General features: G+C 41.0%; 1 protein-coding gene across 1 annotated transcript in view; it reads right to left on the bottom strand.

Annotated features, from left to right (window-relative positions):
- The window catches only part of PCOLCE2 (procollagen C-endopeptidase enhancer 2), a 71,476-nt gene that overhangs the window by 28,503 nt on the left and 17,067 nt on the right, over window positions 1-25,906 (bottom strand). The window lies entirely within an intron of this gene.

Raw genomic sequence — 25,906 nt, 5'->3', positions numbered from 1 at the left:
CCTCCATATAATTCTTAATGTTTCCTTCCTTGTTCCCTGAACAGGTAGAAAAAATGGCTACAAAAGCATTCAGCAGGATTCTAACAAAAGCCCCATTTCATTTCCAGTTCACACCTTCTTTTAATTTATTCATTCAAGTATTTGGTCATAAAGTCTCGCAATCAGATTCATTTTACCTTTTCAACTAGATGAGATCTCCACTGAATGGCTTAAGAATTTCATTTTACAGATGACAAAAAGTCAGTGATTTAAAAGACAAAACAAACCCACAACCACCAACAGTGGTTGGTTTATAGTCATCTTAAGTAATTATTTCATACTCAAGGGTCAATAGATGCTTTAACATAAACATGGCTTTCCATGTTGGTGAGTTCAGGGCCATAAATTTTTTTTTCTGTGATAAGAAGCAGTGTTTCCAGTGCTATTTGCCTTTTTTGTCAAAGACATACACACCCCATGACAAAAACTGTAGAGCAAGAGTCTCAAAAGGATATTTTGGCTTTGTCATGGCTATATTCTAATTGCTAGGAGCTTAAATAGCGTGAGTATTAGAAGTTCCAAAGCCATAGTCTGTGAAGCTGATAGCAGAAAATGCAATTTAATTTTTAAACATTCTCACTGAGATAGCTTTTGGAGAACTCCTCTGGGTTTTTTTGTTGTATTTCTTTTTTTGCATGCAATCTCTAGTTAGCCTGTGATCAGAAAATGACAAAAATGTGATGCCACATCTGTAATCTTAAATATAAGCAATCTATCAGTCACTGAAAATTTTCCAGCCAAAACAAAACACCATTCTGAGCTATATTAATTTAATGTTGATTGTCCTTGCAAGAAGAGTGACTGTGTAAATGTGTAGATAAACTGTGTGGAGGGTAGTTCAAAGCTCTGAGGCTCTTCTACCCACAGAGTAAAAAAGGGAAGAGGTAGAAGGATTCACCCCTGGGGCACTCTGATGTCATCAGGTCTTCCAGATACGGTCAAACCAAGCTAGGGACTGAGTCAGGAAGTAGGACGCAGTCAGAAGGGTGTGGTACCCAGAAGCCAAGTGAAAAGAGTGTGTTCAAGGAGGAAGAACTAGTCAGCCGAGTCAGGTGTGGCTGCTGAGCAAAGGAAGTCACTGAGAACGGGCCACTGGGTTTATCAACCAGAGGTCACTGGTGACTCTGACAAAGCTGTTTTGGTGAGGCAGCAGGGGTAAAGCCCGGCAAGAGAAGGATCAAGAGAAAATGGGTGAGAGGAATAGGGACAAGTTTTTCAAGGAGCTTTGCTGGAAAGACGAACAGGGTAATATGTGGGTAGCTGGAAGAGGGGGTGGGGGTCAAGGCAGGATAATTAAAATGGGCTCTATTAAGGTTCGTTTGCATGCCAATGGGAATAATCCCACAGGGAGGGCAAAACTGATAAAGTAGGAGAGAGGGAGAGCTGCTGGAGAATGTCATTGGGTAGGCAAGGGAAGATTTGCTCTAAGGCACAGATGGGGGGGGGGTGTCCAGCCTTAGAAAGGAGTATGGACCACTGTGCCTACTGAGAGGAGGGAAGGCAGGGGCAGGTGGGGTTATAGTGAGGCTGTGAGAGCAGATGACATTTTTCTTTTGTGAAAGAGAAAACAAGGTCATCCGCAGCAAACATGGATGTGAGAGGAGCTATCAGGAGTCTGAGAACAGAGGAGAAGTGTGTAAACGGATTAAGGAAGTATAGCAGGAGTGTCAGGAGTGCTGAGGGCCCACTTGAGGTACATAAACTAAAAGTGGGACCGCTCTGCATGGAGGGAGTGGGCTAAGTTTGCCAGGCAAGGACTATGAAGAGAGAGCCAAGAGAGTTGAGGACGTAGGCAGAGGAGTGACTATAATGATGGACCATGGACTCTAAGCTGGGTAAGGACAGAAATCTCAAATCAGTGGGGTGAGGACAGTAACCTAGACTGTGGGGGAGACAGGATAATGCAGTGGAAGTGGGTGGCAGAGGAATAATGGAGTCGGGGGGAGCTGCAAGACCCAACAGGATCCTCTATGTAGATACTGAAATTACTATGAATTATGACAAGGATGAGTGTTGAAGACAGTGACAGCAAGCCAGGGGCTAAAATTTATAAGAACTGAGAAAAACTGCCCTGGGGTCTTTCTGCAACAAGATAAGCAAAGAGGGGCAAGGAGGGCAGTCTTGTTTCACTGGTAAGTTCTCAGTTCTTTGGCACTAAGAAAGTTCTGTTGATTCCTTTCTGTGGTCAAGCTGGATACTCATTTCCAATGGGATAAATCGGCATATGTTCAGCACTAGGAACGAGGTTCCATCATTGAAATTTTGAACACCTGTTGATCCCAACAACATCCCCAGGCAAAAACTCTTTGGAAGGAAGGATGCAGAGATCTATACCAGTTGTGGGTCTACCGTAACCAGAAACAAATACTATCTTGCACTGAAGGCCAAGAGCAATCTTTTGCAGGGGAGATGCATACTGCGGGGAACCCTTTCAAGACAACACAACAGTTGTTCTTCATTTTAATGTGAGTAATCAAGATTATCTGGTGCCCTGGGATGTGAACTTTGCTTAGAGTTCCTAGACAGTCACTCCCAAGGACTTTGTAAAGCATATTCTCCAAAGGTGACCCCTCCACTTGAAGAATCTACAGTCTTTACTCTCAATTTTTCTTTGTTAAGGATATTAAAAGAAAAAAAAATATATATATATATAAAGATACAGTAATATAACAAACACCTAAGTACCAGCCATCCAGAATTAATTATTGTTAACATTTTGTCAACACATTTTTAATGTCTCCTTTACTAAAATAAATACAAATTTTCAAATAAAATGAGGTTTATCATCCCCATCCCAGGCCCCGTTTTCCCCTTTCTCAGAAGCAACCATTGTCATAATTTTAGTGGGTTTCCTTCTGTGCCATTCAAAATACTTTTATATAAATGTGTATGTATTCACGCAAAATACACAGTCGGGTTTTTGTGCCTGTTTTAAAAATTAATGAAAATGGCATAATGCTGTACATATTCTCCAGCCTGGGCATCCTTGAGTTTTCTGGGTGAGGAAGAAAAGAAGGGGGAGAAATAAAAATAAAAACAAAAACACACAGGGGGCACCTGGATGGCTCATTTGGTTAAGCGGCCAACTCTTGATTTTGGCTCAGGTCATGATCTCGGGGTCCTGGGATCGAGCCCTGCATCAGGCTCCACGCTCAGTGCGGAGTCTGCTTAAGGATTCTCTCCCTCTCCCTCTGCCCCTCCCCTTGCTCATGCTCTCTAAAATCAATCAATCAATCAATCTTAAAAAACAAAAACTCATAGGCCCTTCACAAGCTATTCCTTCTGCCTAGAATACTTTCCCACTTCTGCCCCTCGGTGGCTCACATTGAGGGTCTCAGTTTCAAGGTCACCTCTTCTTGGAGGCACTCCCAGACCCCAGCTCCTCCTCCCAAGATGGGCTCTGCCCAGTGAGCATCCTGCCCCTCAGGTCCCTGAGCATGAGATGGCTCAATCCACTTACTCCCTCACTGTCTATTTTCCCTGAAAGATGGAGCTCAAGGAGGCAAGGCTCCCTCCTGCCTTGGTCACTGCTGCATCCCAGCCTCTGGACAGTGCGTGGCCCCAGGCAGAGGGGCATCATGAATATGTGTTAAGTGAAATGAATCTGCCAGGTGCTAAATGGAACACCAGCTTCTTTTGCACAAACCCTGGACAAGGCACCTACTGGGCCCTCCACCTCTTGTGTCCTAATATCTCCTACCCCCATCGGCAGCAGAGTTCCGGAAGGCTGCTCTCCTTCTTGGGTCATTGTTTACAAACAAAAGAAGATGCATATCTTTTGGGAAACCTTATATTTCAAATCTCCTGTAATGCTAATACTTAATGCAGAAACTCCATTAAGATGTTTTTGGTGGCAATGGAGAAAAAGCTGCTGTTTTGTGAGATTATATTGACCAGGGGATTCATTATCTGCCTGTAGAAAAACAATTCTATATTCATGTTTTTTCCTGTCAACAGCTGAGTCCTGTGTGGGCCAAAGCCTCATGCTGCCACAATGACCTCAGCTCACCCCACAGCCCCTGACATGTCCTTACTGTCACAGCCAAGTCTCTTGATGCCCGTTCCCAAGCTGCTGCCAGAGAACCACCAGGGCAGGTGCGTTTTAAGCTGATGGTTTGCATTTTCAGGATCCTATGAGCACAATGCAAATAGGAGGGCAGCCTCTTTTGTATGGAATCGATTTCTGTAGAAATGGTAACTCTCCTTTGTGTCTGTAGCTTTTCTTCCCCCTAACACACCATTTACTAATTTGAGCGAAAAGATCTGTTTCTGCAGCATGTCTGATTTTTTTTTAAAGCCATCGTTTTAATTTTCTAAGATTGCCCTCCTCCACAAACAGACCTTTGGGATGGCATGCTCTAAAATACAAGGCCGCATGTTGTTCACATAAAGTTCAAGAGGCACAGCAACTTGGTGTCATCTCACATATCCCTCCAAATGTAATGCAGAGAAATTTATGTGCAAACTATGCACAAATATTTGGCTCTATTTCAAGAGGGGGATAAATCAGAAGCTTACAAAATCTTATTCACGTATATTCTGTGTATATTTAAATACTTTGTATACTTAAATATTTGAAGAGGGAATTTTATAAATGTTTGGAAAATACACATTTTGATTAATGGAAATAACATGTGATGTTTTGAACATTTTGGGGGGTGGGGATTGGTAATTTCACCAAAAAACCCCTTTACACTCTCCTGTCCGGAAGAAAGGAGGAAACCCCCACCTCAAGCCCAGCCTGGTGGCACCGGTGGACATTAGGTCACACTCCTCTTGCTGTGAACTGTCCAAAACTTGCCCACTGTGCTTGGAATAAAATCCTCACTCACTGTACACACTTAGCGTATATCATGTGCCAGATATTTTTCGAAGCACTTTACACATGATTTCTTTTAATCCTTTACAGCCACCCTATGAACTTGATATTATTACCCCATTTTACAGGTGAGAAAACTGAGGCACAGAGAGGTTAAAGCCCTGCATGATATGGCCCCTATCTCTGACCTAATCTTTCCCTCTCGTGCAACAATTTGGCTGTTCAAGGATCCCTCCTGTTCAAAGACCCACCTCAGGGTCTTTGCATAGTTTGGTCCCTCTGCTTGGCACAATCTCCTCCTGAATAATCATGTGTCTGCCTCTACGTCATCATTTAGGTCTCAGCTCAAGTGCTGCCTTTCCAGAGAGGCCTATCCTGAGCCCTTCAGTTGCTTTAGATCATGTAGATCACATAACCATGTTATTTCTTTATAGATTATTTGTCATCTGTCTCTCCACCAGAATGTAAGACCCAGGGATCAGAGCTTGTCGACAGCTAGTTCAATGCCTGGCTATTACAGGAGTTCAAAAAGTAGTTATTGAATCAGTAACTGGGATCCTTATAATCTTAATTTAAAAAAATGAGTGCAGGCCACAACCCCTATTACTAGCACATGTATTTATACAACAATGTAAACTCACTTACAGATACAAGGCAGGCAGTGTTAGAGCCCTTACAGGAAGTTAGAAACAGCTCAGAGTGGTTACGGTGACTTACCTAAAGCCACCCAGCACATCAGTGGCAAAGCCCAGCTCTGACTTCTACCCAACTGTGTTTTCCACGGCCTGACTGTGGCAGAGACTGAGGAGATGCTCAGCAATCTTGTTTTCTCTGCCTGGGCACACAGGAAGTCAACAGTTCCCAGCCTCCACTGCAATTCGGCTGGGGCCATTGACTGGCCCTTAGTCAACGGCCCATAGGTACAAGTGATGCACACACCTCCAGGCCTGGCCACAGAACGTCTGGTGCAATCCTTCTGCAGTTCTCTTTTCGCTCTAAGGAGGGAATTCAACGGAAGAAAATGGAACGTTCTAGGAGATGGCAGAGCCACAGAGGAGCTAATGCTCAAAGGACGGCTGCCCTGGACAGCCATCCACCTGCAATGGACGGTGAAGGGAGCAAGAAATAGCCATTTGTTGGGTGAGGCCACTGAAACCTGGGGAGTCGTTTGTTACAGCTCTGCACTTTGTGTTAATAACCCCGATTAACAAATGGATAGTGACGTTCACCTGCTATCCTTACCCAGCAGCGCCCTGACAGGCAACTGTGGAGACATCTTTGTTCTTTTTGCCGCATATAAATTCTATATGAATCAACGCTGTAATATAGCCATCCAAAGAGCAGATAGTCCCGGGCTGTTTGAACAGCAGGGGAGGCAACAGGCAATTTGGAGCAATCGCAAAAGTGAGTAAAATCAGTTTCACTGAGGTACATCTGTAATTTCAGTGGCCCCTGCAAAAGTGTAACTCGTACCTCTGGCACCACTATCATGACCCTCTGAGTCCCTTATGTGTAGCCGGTCAGCTGGGGTGACACGGCGATCAGCAGCTGTGAGTGCTTCTTGAGCTGAGGAAAGACGTGGACCTGTTAGCCAAAGGCTTGGCTGTGAAATGAACAAGAAGCTGGGCTTCAGATTATGCCTCTTTTGCAAATGCTCCCTAAGGGTGAAGACGAAAATGTCAGAGGGGAAATCGAGGCTGTGGTGGCGCCACCCAGCACCGTTGAGGGTTACTGAACTCAAGTCTGCCAAGAGAAAACAAGTGGGAAACACTAACACCAAAGCAGAACCCAGAGCAACGGGACCCCTGAGATAGTTACAGCCAGGATGGGGGGACAAGCGATTGGGCAAAGAGCTGCGGTTTAGGTCTTGCTTGGGGGAGGAGATAAAGTTTAAATGTAGAGTCCCATAGTCCCGTCCCCGCCTTGTCCATGGGGCATACGTTCCAAGAGCCCCACTGGATGCCTGAAACCTTGGATAGTACAGAACCTTTTCTACACTGTTTTTTTCTATACATACATACCTATGATAAAGTTGAATTTATAAAGTAGGCACGATAAGGCATTAACAACAAAAACTCATAATAAAATAGGACAATCATAGTAATGAACTGCAGTAAAAGTTAGGTGAACGTGGTCTTTCACAAAATATCTCATTGTATTGTATACATCCTTTCCCTTCTGACCATGATGTGAGATGAGAAAATGGCTGCATGAGGAGAGGAAGGGTGGGGGACGACGCCGGGGGCGTGAGCTACTGTCGGCTGCTGCTGGGCCATGGCTGACTGTGGGTAACTGCGCGAAGCAAGGCTGCAGATAAGGGGGCACTACTGTGTTCTTTTCACAGAGGCGCATCTTCCGGTTTTCCTGTGGCTGGTATCACTAGGACCCTACTCCGGATGTAAGCGATGACAAATCTGAGCAAGGTATGCATTCATTGTCAACTTCCTTGAACTCTGGACATTCACTACTTGATTTTCATTAAACATCAGCTCTCTAGCTATTTGTTCCCCAAAGGGTTTACTGCAAAATAAAAAAAGCATTACCAAACAATAAAATTTTTAAAAGCACTGCCACACAATAAATATTTATAAAACAAAGAGCTGTAAATTTATACCAAGCAGTAAGTAACAAAACCATGGTAGCAAGAGCAGTCAGACTATTCCACAGCAGGGCAGCTCAGCTTCCATGGCCCAGCATCTACTTCTTGTATAACAAACCTATACTTCCCATGTTGTCCACTGAATCAGCCAACGGGTAGCCTGGCGGCGCGCGGCGTCTCCCCAACCAGCGTGCAAACCACAGCAGCACCAAACACTTGTCGCCCCTCCCCCCAAGACAGGAACCTAGTGGCCGACGCCCAAGCTGTTTCATGTGATTTGTGTGTGTCTTAAATGCTGTCCCTGAAAGGTGTTAATTGTATCAGGCAAAGATGTGAGTTCTCACAGTTGTCTTTCACACTTAACCATGTGTTGAAGAGAGAACTGTGGGAACCGCATATGTGCATGATACACTTCTAGACAAGACCAGAGCAGAAGATGTGAGTTCAAAGTGAGCTCTACCAAGCCCATCCTAGAGTATTTTTATTTTTACTTTTTTAAAATTTTAAATTCAATTAATTAACATATAATGTATTATTAGTTTCAGAGGTAGAAGTAAGTGATTCATCAGTCTTACATAATATCCAGTGCCCTCCTTAATGTCCATCACCAATTACCCCATCCGCCCGCTCCTCTCCACTCCAGCAACCATCAGTTTGATTCCTATGATTAAGAGTCTCTTATGGTTTGTCTCCCTCTCTGATTTCATCCTGTTTTATCTTTTCCCCCCTTCCCCTATGGTCCTCTATTTTGTTTCTTAAATTTCACATATCAATGAGATCATATAATTGTCTTTCTCTGATTGACTTATTTTGCTTAGCATAATACCCTCTAGTTCCATCCACGTCATTGCAAATGGCAAGATTTCATTTTTTCGATGGCTGAATAGTATTCCATTGTATATATATATACCACATCTTCTTTATCCATTCATCTGTTGATGGACATCTTGGCTCTTTCCACAGTTTGGCTGCTGTGCACATTGCTACTATAAACATCGGGGCACACGTACCCCTTCGGATCACTACATTTGTATCTTTGGGGTAAATACCCAGTACTGCAATTGCTGGGTTGTACGGTAGCTCTATTTTCAACTTCTTGAGGAATCTCCATACTGTTTTCCAGAGTGGTTGCACCAGCTTGCATTCCCACCAACAATGTAAGAGGGTTCCCCTTTCTCCGCATCCTTGCCAACATCTGTCATTTCCTGACTTGTTAATTTTAGCCATTCTGACTGGTGTGAGGTGGTATCTCATTGTGGTTTTGATTTGTATTTCCCTGATGCCGAGTGATGAACATTTTTTCATGTATCTGTTGGCCATTTGGATGTCTTCTTTGGAGAAATATCTGTTCATGTCTTCTGCCCATTTCTTGATTGGATTATTTGTTCTTTGGGTGGTGAGTTTGATAAGTTCTTTACAGATTTTGGATACTAGCCCTTTATATGATATGTCATTTGCAGATTTGGCTTTTCCCTCCTTTAAGAATGATTTTTCAATAGTCTCTTATTTGGAAACAGTTTAAAAACTGTTAAGAGAATTTCTTCTTGGTCTTGTTGGAGACAGGAGGTGAATAGATGAAGGATAAGTTCCAGTGGCCACAACTCTTCTTCTTTATCTAGTATCTCATTTATGTAACTCTGGGTACATTCATCCACAAATAGAAATGCCCTCCAAAGAAAGGACAACCTCTCAAAGTGTGGCAACACGTATGAGCATATATTTTGTTCAGCTCAAGGCCTGTTACAAACTAACTTTTTAGTGTCAAAAAATAAAATGGTGTAAGGCAAGTATTGAAGATCACATCACAGACATATATTTTTTAAAGTATCAAGTTGCAGTGCCCATTTCTTGATTGGATTATTTGTTCTTTGGGTGTTGAGTTTGATAAGTTCTTTATAGATTTTGGATACTAGCCCTTTATTTGATATGTCATTTGCAAATATCTTCTCCCATTCTGTCAGTTGTCTTTTGGTTTTGTCAATGGTTTCCTCTGCTGTGCGAAAAGCTTTTTATCTTGATGAAGTCCCAAGAGTTCATTTTTGCCCTTGCTTCCCTTGCCTTTGGAGACATATCTAGCAAGAAGTTGCTGCCTGTGATCTCTCTAGGATTTTGATGGATTTATATCTCACATTTAGGTCTTTCATCCATTTTGAGTCTATTTTTGTGTATGGTGTAAGGAAATGGTCCAGTTTCATTCTTCTGCATGTGGCTGTCCAATTTTCCCAACACCATTTGTTGAAGAGACTGTCTTTTTTCCATTGGACATTCTTTCCTGCTTTGTTGAAGATTAGTTGACCATAGAGTTGAGGGTCCATTTCTGGGCTCTCTATTCTGTTCCATTGATCTATGTGTCTGTTTTTGTGCCAGTACCATACTGTCTTGATGACTACAGCTTTGTAATAGAGCTTGAAGTCTGGGATTGTGATGTCACCAGCTTTGGTTTTCGTTTTCAACATTCCTCTGGCTATTCGGGGTCTTTTCTGGTTCCATACAAATTTTAGGATTATTTGTTCCAGTTCTGTGAAAAAAGTTGATGGTATTTTGATGGGGATTGCACTGAATGTACAGATTGCTCTAGGTAGCATTGACATTTTAACAATATTTGTTCTTCCAATCCATGAGCATGGAACGTTTTTCCATTTTTTTGTGTGTCTTCCTCAATTTCTTTCATGAGTGTTCTTTAGTTTTCTGAGTACAGATCCTTTGCCTCTTTGGTTAGGTCTATTCCTAGAGATCTTATGGTTTTGGGTGCAGTTGGATATGGGATCAACGCCTCAATTTCCTTCTGTCTCATTGTTAGTGTATAGAAATGCAAGTGATTTTTGTGCATTGATGTTCTATCTTACCATGTTGCTGAATTCCTGTATGAGTTCTAGCAATTTTGGGGTGGTCTACTGGGTTTTCCACACAGAGGATCAGGTCATCTACAAAGAGTGAAAGATTGACTTCTTTGCCAATTCAGATGCCTTTTATTTCTTTTTGTTGTCTGGTTGCTGAGGCTAGGACTTCTAGTACTATGTTGAACAACAGTAGTGATAGTAGACATCCCTGTCATGTTCTTGACCTTAGGGGAAAAGCTCTCAGTTTTTCCTCATTAAGAATGATATTGGCTGTGGGCTTTTTGTATATGGCTTTTATGTTATTGAGGTATGTACCCTCTATCCCTACATTGTGAAGAGTTTTAATCAAGAACAGATGCTGTACTTTGTCAAATGCTTTTTCTGCATCTATTGAGAGGATCGTACGGTTCTTGTCCTTTCTTTTAATGTAGTGTATCACGTTGATTGATTTGCAGATGTTGAACCACCTTGCAGCCCAGGAAAAAAATCCCATTTGGTTGTGGTGAATAATCCATTTAATGTACCGTTGGATCCTATTGGCTAGTACCTTGGTGAGAATTTTTGCATCCATGTTCATCAGGGATATTGGTCTGTAACTCTCCTTTTTGGTAGGATCTTTGTCTGGTTTTGGGATCAAGGTAATGCTGGCCTCATAAAATGAGTTTGGAAGTTTTCCTTCCATCTCAATTTTTTGAAACAGCTTCAGAAGACTAGGTATTAATTCTTTTTTTTTTTTATGATTGTATTTGAGAGAAAGAGAGAGAGAATGTGTGCACGAGTGGGGAAAGGGGCAGAGGGACAAGCAGACTCTCCACTGAGCAGGGAGCCCAATGCGGGGCTCGATCCCAGGACCCCGAGATCCTGACCTGAGCTGAAGGCAGACACTTAACCGACTGAGCCACCCAGGTGCCCTGGCATTAATTCTTCTTTAAATGTTTGGTAGAATTCCCCTGGGAAGCCATCCAGCCTTGGACTCTTGTTTGTTGGGAAATTTTTTATTACTGCTTCAATTTACTTGCTGGCTATGTGTCTGTTCAGGTTTTCTATATCTTCCTGTCTCAGTTTTGGTAGTTTATATGTCTCTAGGAATGCATCCATTTCTTCCAGATTGCCTAATTTGTTGGTACATAGTTGCTCATAATATGTTCTTATAATTCTTTGTATTTCTTTGGTGTTGGTTGTGATCTCTTTCATTCATGGTTTTATTTGGGTCCTTTCTCTTTTTTTTTTTGATAAGTCTGGCCAGGGGTTTATCAATCCTATTAATTCTTTCAAAGAACCAGCTTCTAGTTTCATTGATCTGTTCTACTGTTCTTTTGGTTTCTGTTTCATTGATTTCTGCTCTAATCTTTACTATTTCTCTTCTCCCGCTGGGTTTAGGCTTTATTTGCTGTTCTTTCTCCAGCTCCTTTAGATGTATAAGGTTAGGTTGTGTATTTGAGATCTTTCCTGTTTCTTGAGAAAGGCTTGTATTGCTATATACTTCCCTCTTAGGACTGCCTTTGCTGCATCTCAAAGGTTTTGAACAGTTGTGTTTTCATTTTCATTTGTTTCCATGAATTTTTTAAATTCTTCTTTAATTTCCTGGTTGACCCATTCATTCTTTAGTAGGATGCTCTTTAACCTCCATGTATTTGAGTTCTTTCCAGATTTCCTCTTGTGACTGAGCTCAAGTTTCAAAGCAATGTGGTCTGAAAATATGCAGGGAATGATCCCAATCTTCTGGTACTGGTTGAGACCTGATTTGTGACCCAGGATTTTTGATCTATTCTGGAGAATATTCCATGTGCACTAGAGAAGAATGTGGATTCTGTTGCTTTAGGATGGAATGCTCTGTATATATCCGTGAAGTCCATCTGGTCCAGTGTGTCATTCAAAGCCCTTGCTTCCTTGTTGATCTTCTGCTTAGATGATCTGTCCATTGCAGTGAGTGGGGTGTTAAAGTCCTCTACTATTATTATATTATTATCAATGTGTTTCTTTAATTTTGTTATTAATCGGTTTATATAATTGTCTGCTCTCATGTTGGGGGCATAAATATTTACAATCGTTAGATCTTCTTGTTGGATAGAACCTTTAATTAAGATATAGTGTCCTTCCTCATCTCTTATTACAGTCTTTGGTTTAAAATCTAATTCATCTGAGGGGTGCCTGGGTGGCTCAGTTGTTAAGTGTCTGCCTTCAGCTCGGGCCATGATCCCAGGGTCCTGGGATCGAGTCCCGCCTCAGGCTCCCTGTTCAGCGGGAGGCCTGCTTCTCCCTCTCCCACTCCCCCTGCTTGTGTTCCCTCTCTCACTGTCTCTTTCTCTGTCAGATAAATAAATAAATAAATCTTAAAAAAAAAAAGATAAAAAGTAAAATCTAATTCATCTGATATAAGGATTGCTACTCTACCTTTCTTTTGATGGCCATTAGCATGGTAAATGGTTTTCCACCCCCTCACTTTCAATCTGGAGGTGTCTTTGGGTCTAAAATGAGTCTCTTGCAGACAGCATATTGATGGATCTTGCTTTTTTATCCAATCTGATATCCTGTGTCTTTTGATTGGTGCACTTAGCACATTTACATTCAGGGTAACTATTGAAAGATATGAATTTACAGATGAGGCAGACTTTGTGCTGGCAGAAGAGGAAATATGAAGTGTCCACAACTGTAATTGCCTTTTATGAAGAGAGACTAGCTTGGCATTTTTGTCCAAAAGATGAAGCTCAATAATTGTTTGCATTGCTTTTCATATGTATTTATATATATGTTAAAAAAAAAAAAGAAAAAAGAAAAATATGAATTTAAATTGTGCCACTGTATTACCTGTAAAATCACTGTTTCTGTATATTGTCTCTGTTCCCTTCTGGTCTATGTTACTTTTAGGCTCTCTCTTTGCTTAAAGGATCCCCTTTAATATTTCATGCAGGGCTGGTTTAGTGATCACAAATTCTTTTAGTTTCTGTTTATCCTGGAAGCTTTTTATCTCTCCTCCTATTTTGAATGGCATCCTTGCTGGATAAAGTATTCTTGGCTGCATATTGTTCTCATTTAACACCCTGAATATATCATGCCAGTCCTTTCTGGCCTGCCAGGTCTCTGTGGATAGGTCTGCTGCCAATCTAATGTTTCTACCCTTGTAGGTTACAGACCTCTTGCCTGAGCTGCTTTCAGGATTTTTCTTCGTCTCTGAGATTTGCAAGTTTCACTATTATATGTCGAGATGTGGACCTATTTTTTATTGATTTTGAGGGAAGTTCTCTGTGCCTCCTGGACTTGAATGCCTGTTTCCTTCCCCAGATTAGGGAAGTTCTCCGCTATAATTTGCTCCAATATACCTTCTGCCTCTCTCTCTCTCTCTCTCACCCTCTTTCCTCTTCTTCTCAGATCCCAGTTATTCTAACATTGTTTTGCTTTATGGCATCACTTATCTCTCGAATTCTCCCCTCGCGATCCAGTAGTTATCTCTCTTTTTCTCAGCTTCTTTATTCTCCATCATTTGGTCTTCTATATCACTGATTCTCTCTTCTGCCTCATTTATCGTAGCAGTTAGAGCCTCCATTTTTTATTGCATCTCATTAATAGCCTTTTTTATTTCGACTTGATTAGATTTTAGGTTTTTTATTTCTCCAGAAAGGGATTCTCTAGTGTCTTCTATGCTTTTTTGAAGCCCAGCTAGTATCTTTATAATCGTTATTCTGAACTCTAGTTCTGACATCTTACTTATATCCATACTGATTAGGTCCCTGGCAGTCAGTACTGCCTCTTGTTCTCTTTCTTGAGGGGAGTTTTCTGTCTTGTCATTCTGTCCAGGGAAGAATAGATGAGTAAGAGAACAAAATACTAAAATGGCAACAACGACCCCAGAGAAATATACACTAAACAAATCAGAAGAGACCCCAAACTGGAAAAAAATTTTTAAAAAAAGAGAGAGAGAGAATATAATCAGACAGGTGAACAGAACAGAGCAATACACTGGATCCTGTGTGTATTTTGGTCTGTTTGTTAGAAAACTAGATCCCAAAATCGTAAAGAAAGAAAAACTTATATACGCACAAAAACAAAATTAAATACATTGAAAGGATAGAATGTAACTGTAAAAATAAAAACTAAAAGACAAAAAAAAAAAAAAGGAAGGAATATAAACAGGCAGGTGAACAGAACAGAGCAATACACTATATCCTGAGTGTATTTTGGTCTGTTAGAAGAAATTACATCCCAAAATTGTAAAGAAAGAAAAATTTATATAGATACAAAAATAAACTTAAATACATGGAAAGGATAGAATGTAACTGTGAAGATGAAAAAAAAGACTTTAACAAAAAAAAAAAAAAGAAGATGAAGGAAAAAAAGAATATGATCAGACAGGTGAAGAGAACAGAGCAATACACTAAATTCTGGGTGTATTTTGGTCTGTTTGTTAGAAGAAATTGCATCCCCAAATTGTAAAGACAGAAAAACATATATATACAAAAGTAAAATTAAATACAAAGAAAGGCTAGAAGGTAAATGTAAAAATTAAATTTAAAAAATATTTTTAAAAAAGGAGTTGATAAAGTAAGAAATTGGTTGAAAAAGGAAAGAGAAAAAAATTAAAATTGAAAAACTAAAGAATTGGGGGGGGGGGGGGAGACATGAATTCCACATACTCTTTTCCCCTAGCACTGGAGTTGCACAGTTCTGTGTGATTGGTAAACTTGGTCTTGGTGGATGTTCTTGTTGACCTTCTGGGGTAGGGGCCTGTTGCATTGATTCTGAGGTGTCTTTGCCCGAGGAGGAATTGCACCGCCCTTGCCAGGGGCCAGGCTAAGTAATCTGCTTGGGATTGCTCTATGTGGCTTATGTTCCCTGAAGGCTTTCCGAGCAGCTTTAAAGGATGAGAATGAAAATGGCGGCCTCCCAATCTCCAGCCCCAGACCTGAACACTCAGGGCCCCACTCCTCAGTGTGCCCTAGGGAAAAGCAGTCAATCACTCCTGTCTCCCTGGTCTCCATCCACACTCTGTGCTCCCCCAGCCTGTGACCAAGCGTTTCTATCTCAGGCACATGACCCTGCTTTGAGTCTCCAAACTTTGCAGACTCTTGCAGCATGCACCTGCAATGCTCCTCCCCTGGAAGGGAATGGGGGGGGGGGGGTCTCACCATGGTTCTGCCATTGTTGGGCCCCTGTTCAGAGAGCAGTTGCCCAACTGTGCCGCGATTTGTGGTTTATGGCAACCCTGAGCTGAGAGCCCATTCCTGGGCTCGCTGTTTGCAGCTGGCTTCCCCACTCTGATACCTGAGAGCTCTGCCACACTCAGGCACCCCCAGTCTTCCTGTGACCCCGAGGGTCCTGAGACCACATTGTCCCAGCGAGGGTTCCACCCCCTGCTTGCCACTGGAGCAACGTCCCTCAGCAGAGCAAACTTCTAAAGTTCCAATTTTGTGCTCCGCTGCTCTATCACTTGCTGGTAGCCAGCTGACGGAGGCTCCCCCCACCCCATCTTCCCATATATCGCCTCAGATTCACTTCTCTGCACCTCCTACCTTGCAGAAAGTGGTCGCTTTTCTATTCATGGAGTTGCAGCTATTTTCTTAGATCTCTGGTTGAGTTCACAGGTGTTCAAAATGATCTGATAGTTATCTACCTGAATTCCTGGGATCAGACAATACCACGGTCTCCTACTCCTCTGCCATCCTGTACTATCAATTATTTTAAAGCAACTATTAGTAGTAATATTTCTTTTAAAGCCATGAAAAATCCAGGACAAATGGTAAATCATATGAGATGCCCTGAATGACAGGTACATATGGGAACAGTCCAGGATAAATGAGGACATAAGGTCACTCTGGCCTTAAGGCATCTAGGCTTGTCCTCTAAAGTTTGGAGCTGTCCCACTGTGTCTCTAAAATGATAGATTAACTGAATAGCTGCTGAATGAAAAAAAGGATGAAAGAAGAACAGAATGGCTTCCTGTTTCCTGCAGAATAAAGTCCAAACTCCTTAGAATAATGGTGTGCAAGGCCCACCTGAATCTGGCATGCTGGTCTCCTCTTCTCTCTCAGCCCTTCATATGTTGGATGTGAACCTACCCATCCTCACACACACCCAGCCCTTTTCCTTTCCCACTTCTACAAGATCACATGTACATTTCCCGCCTGGAATCCTTTCTCCCCATCTATCGACTGCCACCCCAAATTCAAAGTCTTGGGCAAACTCACCTTCTCTAGGAGCCCACCACCATCCCGCTCCTCAACCAGTGTCCAGACTCAGGGGGACGTTACCTTTCCTCTCCCATAGCCCACTGTTCTACTGTTCTCCCCTTGCTTTTGGTGGACTCCTCAGCATCTACAGGGCCCAGAGGGTCTCCCAGGGTCTGTGGCGTATTCCATGCCTTGCAGCGGGTAGGTCTGTGGCTAGGTCTTCTGCCAATCTAATGTTTCTACCCTTGTAGGTTACAGACCTCTTGCCCGAGAAGAGGTAGGACTGTTCTGTTGTGATTTATCTGTGTCTGAGTAACTGAATCCACACGCAGCCGGGGGACAGGATGGAGATGGGGAAAAGTTTTCTATCTTAATTTCATATATTTTAGTCTCAGATCTGTGAATAGTTTGAGGATTTTCTAGGCCATTTATTTCTTCTACAAATCATCAAGTATTCATTAAATACCAGTTGCTGGCACGGCAACATACATCCAGCTAGGACAAAACATAAATTCCAAAAGTCCATGTGACCCAAAACATGGCAGTGAGTGTCTCTCTGGGGCAAGCTGGAGCTCCACAAGGACATGTGAGACACTGCACCAGAAGTCTGTAAAAACACCTATCCCAAGCAGTCAGCTTTGTTCTCTCTCAATCGGTGCATATAGGCTTATAATTTCTTAAAAGTAAGGATATCCATTTCTTTTTTTCTTAGCTGTGTTTCATGATAGAAGACTGCAGATAGGTCACAGAAATTAAATCTAGCCTATTTCTTCACACTTTCAAAAAATGGAACAAAGGACTTACGTCATTTTAGAACGTTCTTTCAACTTTCCAGAAGATGTGAACATGAGTTGATCCAGAACAAGATAAACATGATTGGTGGAGATTCTTGAAGAAAAAGCATCCTTACCCCAAGCCACTGGTATGTGTTGTCTGACAGCTAGGCTTAAGGATAACAGACATAAAACCCAGGGGAGCCCTTTGCTAGCTAGGGGCCTTTTTGTCATATAGCACCCATGTTTTCTTCTTAATGACATAGGAGTGTTATTTTTTTTTGAAAAGCTTTTATAGGCTGGAACTGATTTCTATGCAATGCCCAAAGGAAAACTCTGAAATGACATTTTCAAGAAAATACTTTTGTAATCTGTAATTTCATCTGAGAAATCTGTAATGGATCAGGAACACAAAATTATACTGTTTTGTTAGGAATGAAACAGAAAGCTCTTTCCTTCTGGGATGAGAAGAATCACAGTAAAGTAATCAACACATTTAAAACAAAATAGATGCAAATGCAAGCAGCCAATGTTCTCCTGAATGAGTAAGAGACAAGGGTTTACACAGTAGCATTAGGCTGCTACAAGCTAGAACTAAAATTGTTTTTAAACCCAATGTCTATAATCTAAAATAGCACTACAAGATTTTAATGAAAAATGAATCCTCACCCCTCTTCCCATCCCTGATTCCCCCTCCTCAGAGGCAACCAATTTTAACTCTTTCAATTATTTTGTCTGGCATCCACCTCCTTGCTTAATAACATGCTTGTGCTGTTATTTCTTGATTTATCCTTTTTAAACATTATCTCTTTGCTTCCCCTTATTACCCAATTCCTCCATCAAAATTCTGGTTAAATCAATAGTCAGGATTTCCTTTACTATTCCTACAATTTTTTGTTTTTCCTAAGGCTAATAGTTGCCTTGTTCTTTATGTTTCCTTAGTTTTCTATGTACCTATTACAAAAACCCCTCTAAATAATGGCCAGGGATTAGTATCTTATCAGTTCCATATTCTCTCATTTTGCTGGAGCTCATCCTCTTATAGTTTTTGTACAAAGGGTGACTAGGGAGAAAAAGTTCAAGATCTTGTATTTCTAAAAACACCTTTAGTCTGTACTCACATTTGTCCACCAGTTTGGTCGGGTATAGAATTGTAGCTTTAAAGTAATTTTCATCAGAATTTTTAGGGCATCATTCCACTGCCTTCTAGCTTCCAACAAGGTGATGTTGTTCTTTCCCCTTTCTTTGTGATTTTCTCCTCCTCTAGAAGCTTGTAGGACTTTCTCATCTAAGTTGAACAAAAATGTGCCTTGGTGTTTATCTTTTTCCATTCACTGTGCTGAGTATTATCTCTGTGATTATTCCCTCCCCTTCATATTCTCTGTTCTCTTTTCCTAGAACTCTCATTAGTCAGATCGGGGCTTCCTGAATAGATCCTCGAATTTTCTTTTTTTAAGATTTTATTTATTTATTTATTTGAGAGAGATCTTGAGAGGAAGAGCACTTGCGTGCGCATGCACACAAGCAGGGGGAGGGAAAGAGGGGGAGGGAGAGGGACAAGCAGACTCTGGAGCCCCACGTGGGGCTGATCTCTAGACCCTGAGATCATGATCTGAGCTGAAATCAAAAGCCAGACACTTAACCAACTGAGCCACCCAGGTGCTCCCCCTCTAATTTTCTTATCTTTCCTCTATAATAGTTCATGTCTTCTTTTGTTCTACTTTCTGAGGTGTTTTCTTCAAGTTTATCTTCCAGTACTTTTATAAATTTTTTTCATTTCCACCATCAAGTTATTAATTTCTAATTGTGTTTTTCTTGTTTCTTTTTTTATTTCTTCAAATCTTAATTTAATTCTAATTAGTTAACATACAGTGCAATATTGGTTTCAGGAGTAGAATTCAGTGATTCATCACTTACGTACAACACCCAGTGCTCTTCCTAACAAGTGCTCTCTTTAATACCCAATCCCCATCTAGCCCATCCCCCACCCACCTTCCTCCATCACCCTGTTTGTTCTTCATAGTTAAGTCTCTCATGATTTGTTTCCCCCTCTCTTTTTTCCCCTCCCAAATGTTCATCTGTTTTGTTTCTTAAATTCCACATGAGTGAAATCATATTTGTCTTTTCTCTGACTGACTTATTTCACTTAGAATAATACACTCTAGCTCCATCCACATGGTTGCAAATGGCAGGATTCCATTCTTTTTATGGCTGAGTAATACTCATATCTTCTTTAGTAATACACTGAGTAATACACCACATCTTCTTTATCTATTCATCAGCTGATGGACATTTGGGGTCTCTCCCTAGTTTGGCTATTAATAGTTGATAATGTGTTTGTTTGTTTGTTTGTTTTTTGGCATTCTCTTTTATTTTACATGCCCTATACCTCTTCTGAGCTCTCTAAGGATAATAATATTTTGGAATTTTCTTCTGCCCTCTGTATTGTCTCTGTTTCCTTGTTTTTTGTTTTTTTCCTGTTTGGGGCTCCACCTCTTCATGTAAGAGGCTTTCCTCAAATGTCCAGTAACACTTGACTATTCATATTCAGAGCTGAGGTGAGGCTGACTGAAAGCTCTATGACAGGGCTTGCCACTGTAATGTGATTGGGGACAGGCCGGCTTTTCCCCTGTCTCCCTATTGCCATTGTTTGGAGGCCTTATCTCTAGGGCTGTTGGTTTTCTCAAAAATCCTTCAATACCTTGCCCGAAGGTTAAAACCTTGCTGCAGTTTTCTTGGGAGGAGCAGAAAGTGAGGAGGTTGGGAGGGCCTCACCGTTCAGGATGTAGACTCAATTTCATTACCTGTTTTCACTGCCACACCTCGGCCCGGCCCCATCTGCTGGCTTTACAGTTCCCAAGTCTGGAGCCCCTCTGGTTCCCCGAGAACAAGCCCAGCCATGATGGGAAGGGAGCCGGCCCCCTTGCTGCCTGGAGTAGAGGAGGGAACCTGGAAGGCTAATTGCTCTTAAAAGGTTTCTAATCATAACTCCAACCCCACCTGCTCTGCTGCCTTCCAGGAAATCTGGTGCCTCCAATTTCTGAGCCTTGCAGGGATTCTGGGGCACGAATGAGCCTGCTTCTCATTGGTACAGCCCCTCCCCCCTGGCAGACACTGCTTTTCATTCTCTCTCCTTTGCTAACTCAGTTACCACTGACCATCTGCTTTATCTTCTGAAATTTTGTTGGTATCGCTCATCTACTGTTAATTCCATTCCAGTTCCCTTTGTCTTTGTGGGTTTAAACTTTTTCATTTCCTTACTGTAATTTTTGTGGGATTTTGAGAAAGGGCAGAAATAAATACATGTGGGGCCCCTGGGTGGCTCAGTCATTAAGTGTCTGCCTTCGGCTAGGGGCATGGTCCCGGGGTTCTGGGATCGAGCCCCGCACTGGGCTCCCTGCTCAGCAGGGAGCCTGCTTCTCCTTCTCCCACTCCCCCTGCTTGTATTCCCTCTTTCGCTGTTTCTGTCAAATAAATAAATAAAATCTTTAAAAAAAAAAAAAGAAAGAAACACGTGTGTTTAACCCACCATGCTTAACCAGAAGTCACTAAACTGATTTTTATTAAGAAGTAATAAGAATGATATAACATGGGACACCTGGGTGGCTCAGTCGGTTAGGCGTCTGCCCTCAGCTCAGGTCAGGATCCCAGGGTCCTGGGATGGAGTCCCACATCGGGCTCCCTGCTCAGTGGGGAGCCTGCTTCTCCCTCTCCCTCTCCCTCTGTCGCTCCCTCTGCCCGTGCTTTCCCTCGCTCTCTCTCCCGCTGTCAAATAAATTAATAAAATGTTTAAAAAAATGATGTAAGACTATATTCTTAGGTTATTTATAAGAGTATATAAGGTGTAACATTATAAAATTATATATGAGCATATTTAAAAAATAAAAGCTAGATTCTATTAAGCATCTGTAAACACCAACAATTATGCCAGATGCCAGAGGATACAAAAGAACTGCAAGACAGCTATATTACCATTTTTAATGACTTTATGCTATTCTAATGTACACCTGTACCATAATTTATAGGAACAATCACATCTTTTTCTACATTTAGTATGTTTCTAACTTTTCATTAATATAAATAATGAACACAATTATATAAACTGTCCTCTGTTTAAGGGAATATTTCTGTGGAATAAATTCCTAGAAATGGATTTGCTAAGTCAAGGAATATAGGCATTTTAGATTATAAAACAGCGTACTCCCAAGAAAAGCTGAATTAATTCACATTGCCATTTTTCACACCCTCAACTACACGGACGCTGTCAATAGTGATTAATCAGGTAGGCAAAAAAAAATGAGATCTCATTGTTTTAATTTCACAGTGGGCATTTGCAAGGGGAAGTCAGGTTCACTTAAGTGCTGGAGATGGGACGAGTGGTAGCCGGTAAGAGAAGCCTCGTCGACACCGACCTCAAGGTTTCAAGCCCCACAGGCACCACCCACACTAGGAAGGCAGTGAGGAGAGAGAGGTTTCATGTTGTTTTATTTTAGAGAAAGGTACTGTGGAAGGACAGAGGGTGTAATAAGTTTGGTTTTGAATAGGTCAAGTTTAAGATATTAGAGGTACGTATTTCAGTATCAAAAGGCAGTTAGAATGATGGTTTGAGGAAGGAAGATTTTAAAAGGTGTAGGTCTGTCAGCAAAGAGGACATGGAAAAACTTTTACAAGAGAAAACAGTCTGAGGCCACAGAAGACTCTTACCATAGCCAGATGCCTCACAAATGTGGAGCCACAAGGAGAGGGTAAGAGAGAAAGAGGATGTGTGAAGGGCTCAGAGATGCCAGAAGCCACAACCCAAAGGGCCCGGCTGCAGATGGTGGTTAGGAGCATAAACAAAGGAGGCACCTTCATTATTGCCACCTCTCCAGTCCCAAACCTACCAACAACCTAGTGAACTTTGTTTACAAATTCTCCTCCACTCAGACCACCCCAAGAAAAGCATTAAAAAAAAAAAAAAAAGTAAATGAAATGAAAAAACAGGGGGCCTGGGGGGCACCTATCGTTCTATTTAAGAAAAACCTCTGGATTCCCAGAGGAGAGTTTAGTCAGCAAGAGAAAAGACAGCGAGTCATTTTACTCGGATGGTGTGACATTTAAATTAAATGTTCTGTGACAACAACACATTTAGGACAAATCATAAAAAAGAAGACACTAGTGGGTAGGAAAGAGTAAATCGGAGAGGCTCAGAACGAACTCACTAGTCCAGAATGCAGGTAACTGGCACAGATGGCTTGAAAAGTTTCGGCGAGGTAGAGGTAATTATGTTCAAACATGCCTGGCACTTCCTCCGTGGTCCGTGGAGGTCCTGTCTGTCCTCGTTTCTTCAACTGCAAATCTTGGGGTTGCTCATAAAATAAGAAAATCCAAGTTTCACCAAGCCCCCTTTCCTCAAAGCCCTCAGCTGCCCGGAGTGATGGCTCATGTTGAAGGGGGGACATTATCTTGTGGTTTTTCAATTCAAGGAGATGATTCTTAGAACTGAGAGTCCTGTAATGCCAACACAGCGGTTCTCTGTTCTCGTCCCCCACTTGGCCATGTGTCTCAGGCAGGGTCTTGATGTTTCCTTAAAATCCCAGACCCCATTCAGAACAGAATTTTTCAATCCTAAAACACTTCAAAACAAAACAACGAAACAAAAAAACACCTTTCAGGGCGCCTGGGTGGCTCGTTGGTTAAAGTATCTGACTCTTAATTTCAGCTCAGGTCATGATCTCAGGGCCATGGAATCAAGCCCCGCATAGGGCTCCGTGCTCAGAGTGGAGTCTGCTTGAGATTCTCTCTCTCCCTCTGCCCCTCCCCCTACTCCTGCTCTCTATAAATAAATAAATAAATATCTTAACAAAAACCCTTCATCATGGTAACATTTACAGACCATACAACACACTAATTTTAAACATACATTTTGATGATTTTTAGTAAATTTTTAGAGTTGGGCAAGCATCATTACAATCCAATTTTCAAACACTTCCATCACTCCAAAAAGATCCCTCATGTCCATTCACAGTCAGTCCTCATTCCCACCCCCAGCCTCAGACAACAACAAATCAGACTTTCTGTCTGTACAGATTCCTTTTCCTGGACATTTCTACAAATGGAATCATATCATCTGTGGTCTTTTGCATCTGGCTTCTTTCATTTAGCATAGGGTCTTCCAAGTTCATCCATATTGTAGTGCTAATTAGTGCTTCATTCCTTTGTATGGATAATTAGTATTTCATTATATGGATATACCACTATTATTTATCCATTTATCAGTTGATGGATATTTGAGAAGTATCTACTTTCTGGCTATTATTAATGATGCTTTTGTGAACACCTTTGTGCAGACTTTTATGTGGATGCATGTTTTCATTCTTTTTGCACCTAAGAGTGCAATTGCTGGGTCATATGGTAAATGTTTAACTTTAAGAGTCTGTTTTCCTAAGTGGCTACACTAGTTTACACTCCTACCATTAGTGTACAAGAGTTATAATTTCTCCACATCCTCAACAACCCTTGTTATTATGTTATTGTTGCTGTTGTTGTTGTTTTATGGTCATCCTAGTGGAGGTGAAGCAGTATCTCATTGTGCTTCGGGTTGCATTTCCCTAATGAGTGAATATCTCTTCATGTGCTTATTGGCCACTCGTATATCTTCTTTGGTGAAATGTCTGTTCAAACCTTTTGGCTGTTTTTTAAATCGTCAATCCTAAAACACTTTTAAAGTACAAAGAAAAGCATCAAAACTTGACTCGAAATAAAAATAAGCATCTAAGTCACACTGCAAAATCTGGCTTCATATATCCATTTTAAGCCAAAAGGGAGAGGCGAGGCCCCTCTAACAAGCTTGTTTGATGAAGTTACTCTACACAAAATAATAGTGAGCTGAAAACCGCACCTCTTAAAGAATCCATTGGTTAGGAACATGGGCTTATCACTTTAATTTCTCCACAGCAACAGTTCTACGAAGTATAAAAAGAAACAATACCCGGCTAAGGATGGGAGGCCTCTTGCTACTTTGCAGAGGACAGTATGAAAAAGCAACAGTTAAAACATACAGGAAAGTTTTAGAAATAACTACAAAAAAAAAATTATGTAATTAGCATGTTAACTCATGATACAGAGTTGAATGTGGGGGGTGGGGATGCCAACTCCCCGTGCAGTTGAAAATCCACATATAACTTTTAACTCCCTGAAACTTAACTACTAATGGCCCTACTATTGAATGAAAGCCTTATCAAAAACATAAAAAGTCGATTAACGCATGTTTTGCATGTTATATGTATTATTTACCATTCTCTTACAATAAAGCTAGAGAAAAGAAAGTGCTAAGAAAATCATAAGGAAAATACATTTCCAGTACTGTACTGTATTTATCAAAAAAAATCCACTTATAAATGGACCCATGCAACTCAAACTTGCATTGTTCAAGGGTCAACAATAATATTAGCAAAATGAAACTGAAGTATGGACAGCTTAGAATAATCTGTGTGACTGGGAAGGAAGAATGAAAATGTGGATATGTTAATATTGCTTAATCTAAGGCTCATTTTTCTCTTTTTAAAAATGTGGTTCACTTAATTTGTTTGTTATCACCATAATATGATGTTCAAAAGACTTCTGTGAGCAATGGCAAAACAGTCAAGAAAGGCAAATAGATCAATGGTGTAGAATAGATAGTCCAGAAATAGAGCCACACTTATATGTTCAATCAATTTTTGGCAAACGTGGCAAAGCCCTTCAATGGGTAAAAGGACAGTCTTTTCAACAAAGGATGTTGCAAAACCTGGACATCCACACAGAAAAATATGAATCTTGACTCCCACCTCACACCATACACTAATTCATTTGAGACGGATCACAGACATAAATGTAATCCTAAACCTATGAAACTTCTAGAAGAAAATATAGAATACGTTACAATCCTGGACAGCAAGAAAGCACTAATTGCAAGAGTAAAAACTGATCAATTGGACTTCACAAATTTTTTAAATTTCTGCTCATCTAAAGATACTGTTAACAAAATGAGTAGGTAAACCACATATGGGAAGAAAATATTTGCAATACATTTATCTGACAAGGAACTTATACTCGGAATAAACAACTCCTACAGTTTAATGATAAAAGACAAATAATCCAATAAAAAACATGGGCAAAAGAATTGAACAGACACGTCACAAAGACAGACCAATATGCACACAGAAAGCGGTTAACCTCAGTAGCCACTAGGGAAATGCAAACTAGAATCACCATAAGACATTAACTACACACCCACCAGAATAGCTAAAATTGGGAACGACTGATGATACCAAATGCCAGAATGTAAAGCAAACCCAACTTTCTACCATTGCTGGTGGGAGGGTAAAATGGTCATCACTTTGGAAATTGATCTGGCAGTTTCTTATAAAGTTAAACATATACCTATCCCATGACTCAGCAATTCCATTCCCAGGTATGCATCCAGAAGAAAAGAAAACATATATGCATAAAAAGCCTGCACAAGAAGGTTCATAGCAGCTTTATTCATAGTAGCCCAAATTTGAAAAAAGCACAAATGTCCATCAACAGGAGAATGGATAAACAAATTGTGTATTCATATAATAAAATAGTAATTAGCAATAAAAGGAACAAACTACTAACACAACAATATGGATAAATCAAAAAACATTATACTGAGTAAACTATGAAGA

Source organism: Phoca vitulina, unplaced genomic scaffold, assembly GCF_004348235.1.
Source record: "Phoca vitulina isolate PV1807 unplaced genomic scaffold, GSC_HSeal_1.0 scaffold10, whole genome shotgun sequence".
NCBI classification, from domain to species: domain Eukaryota; kingdom Metazoa; phylum Chordata; class Mammalia; order Carnivora; family Phocidae; genus Phoca; species Phoca vitulina.
The sequence above is the reverse complement of the archived record's forward strand: the minus strand, read 5'-3'. Positions and strand labels throughout refer to the sequence as shown.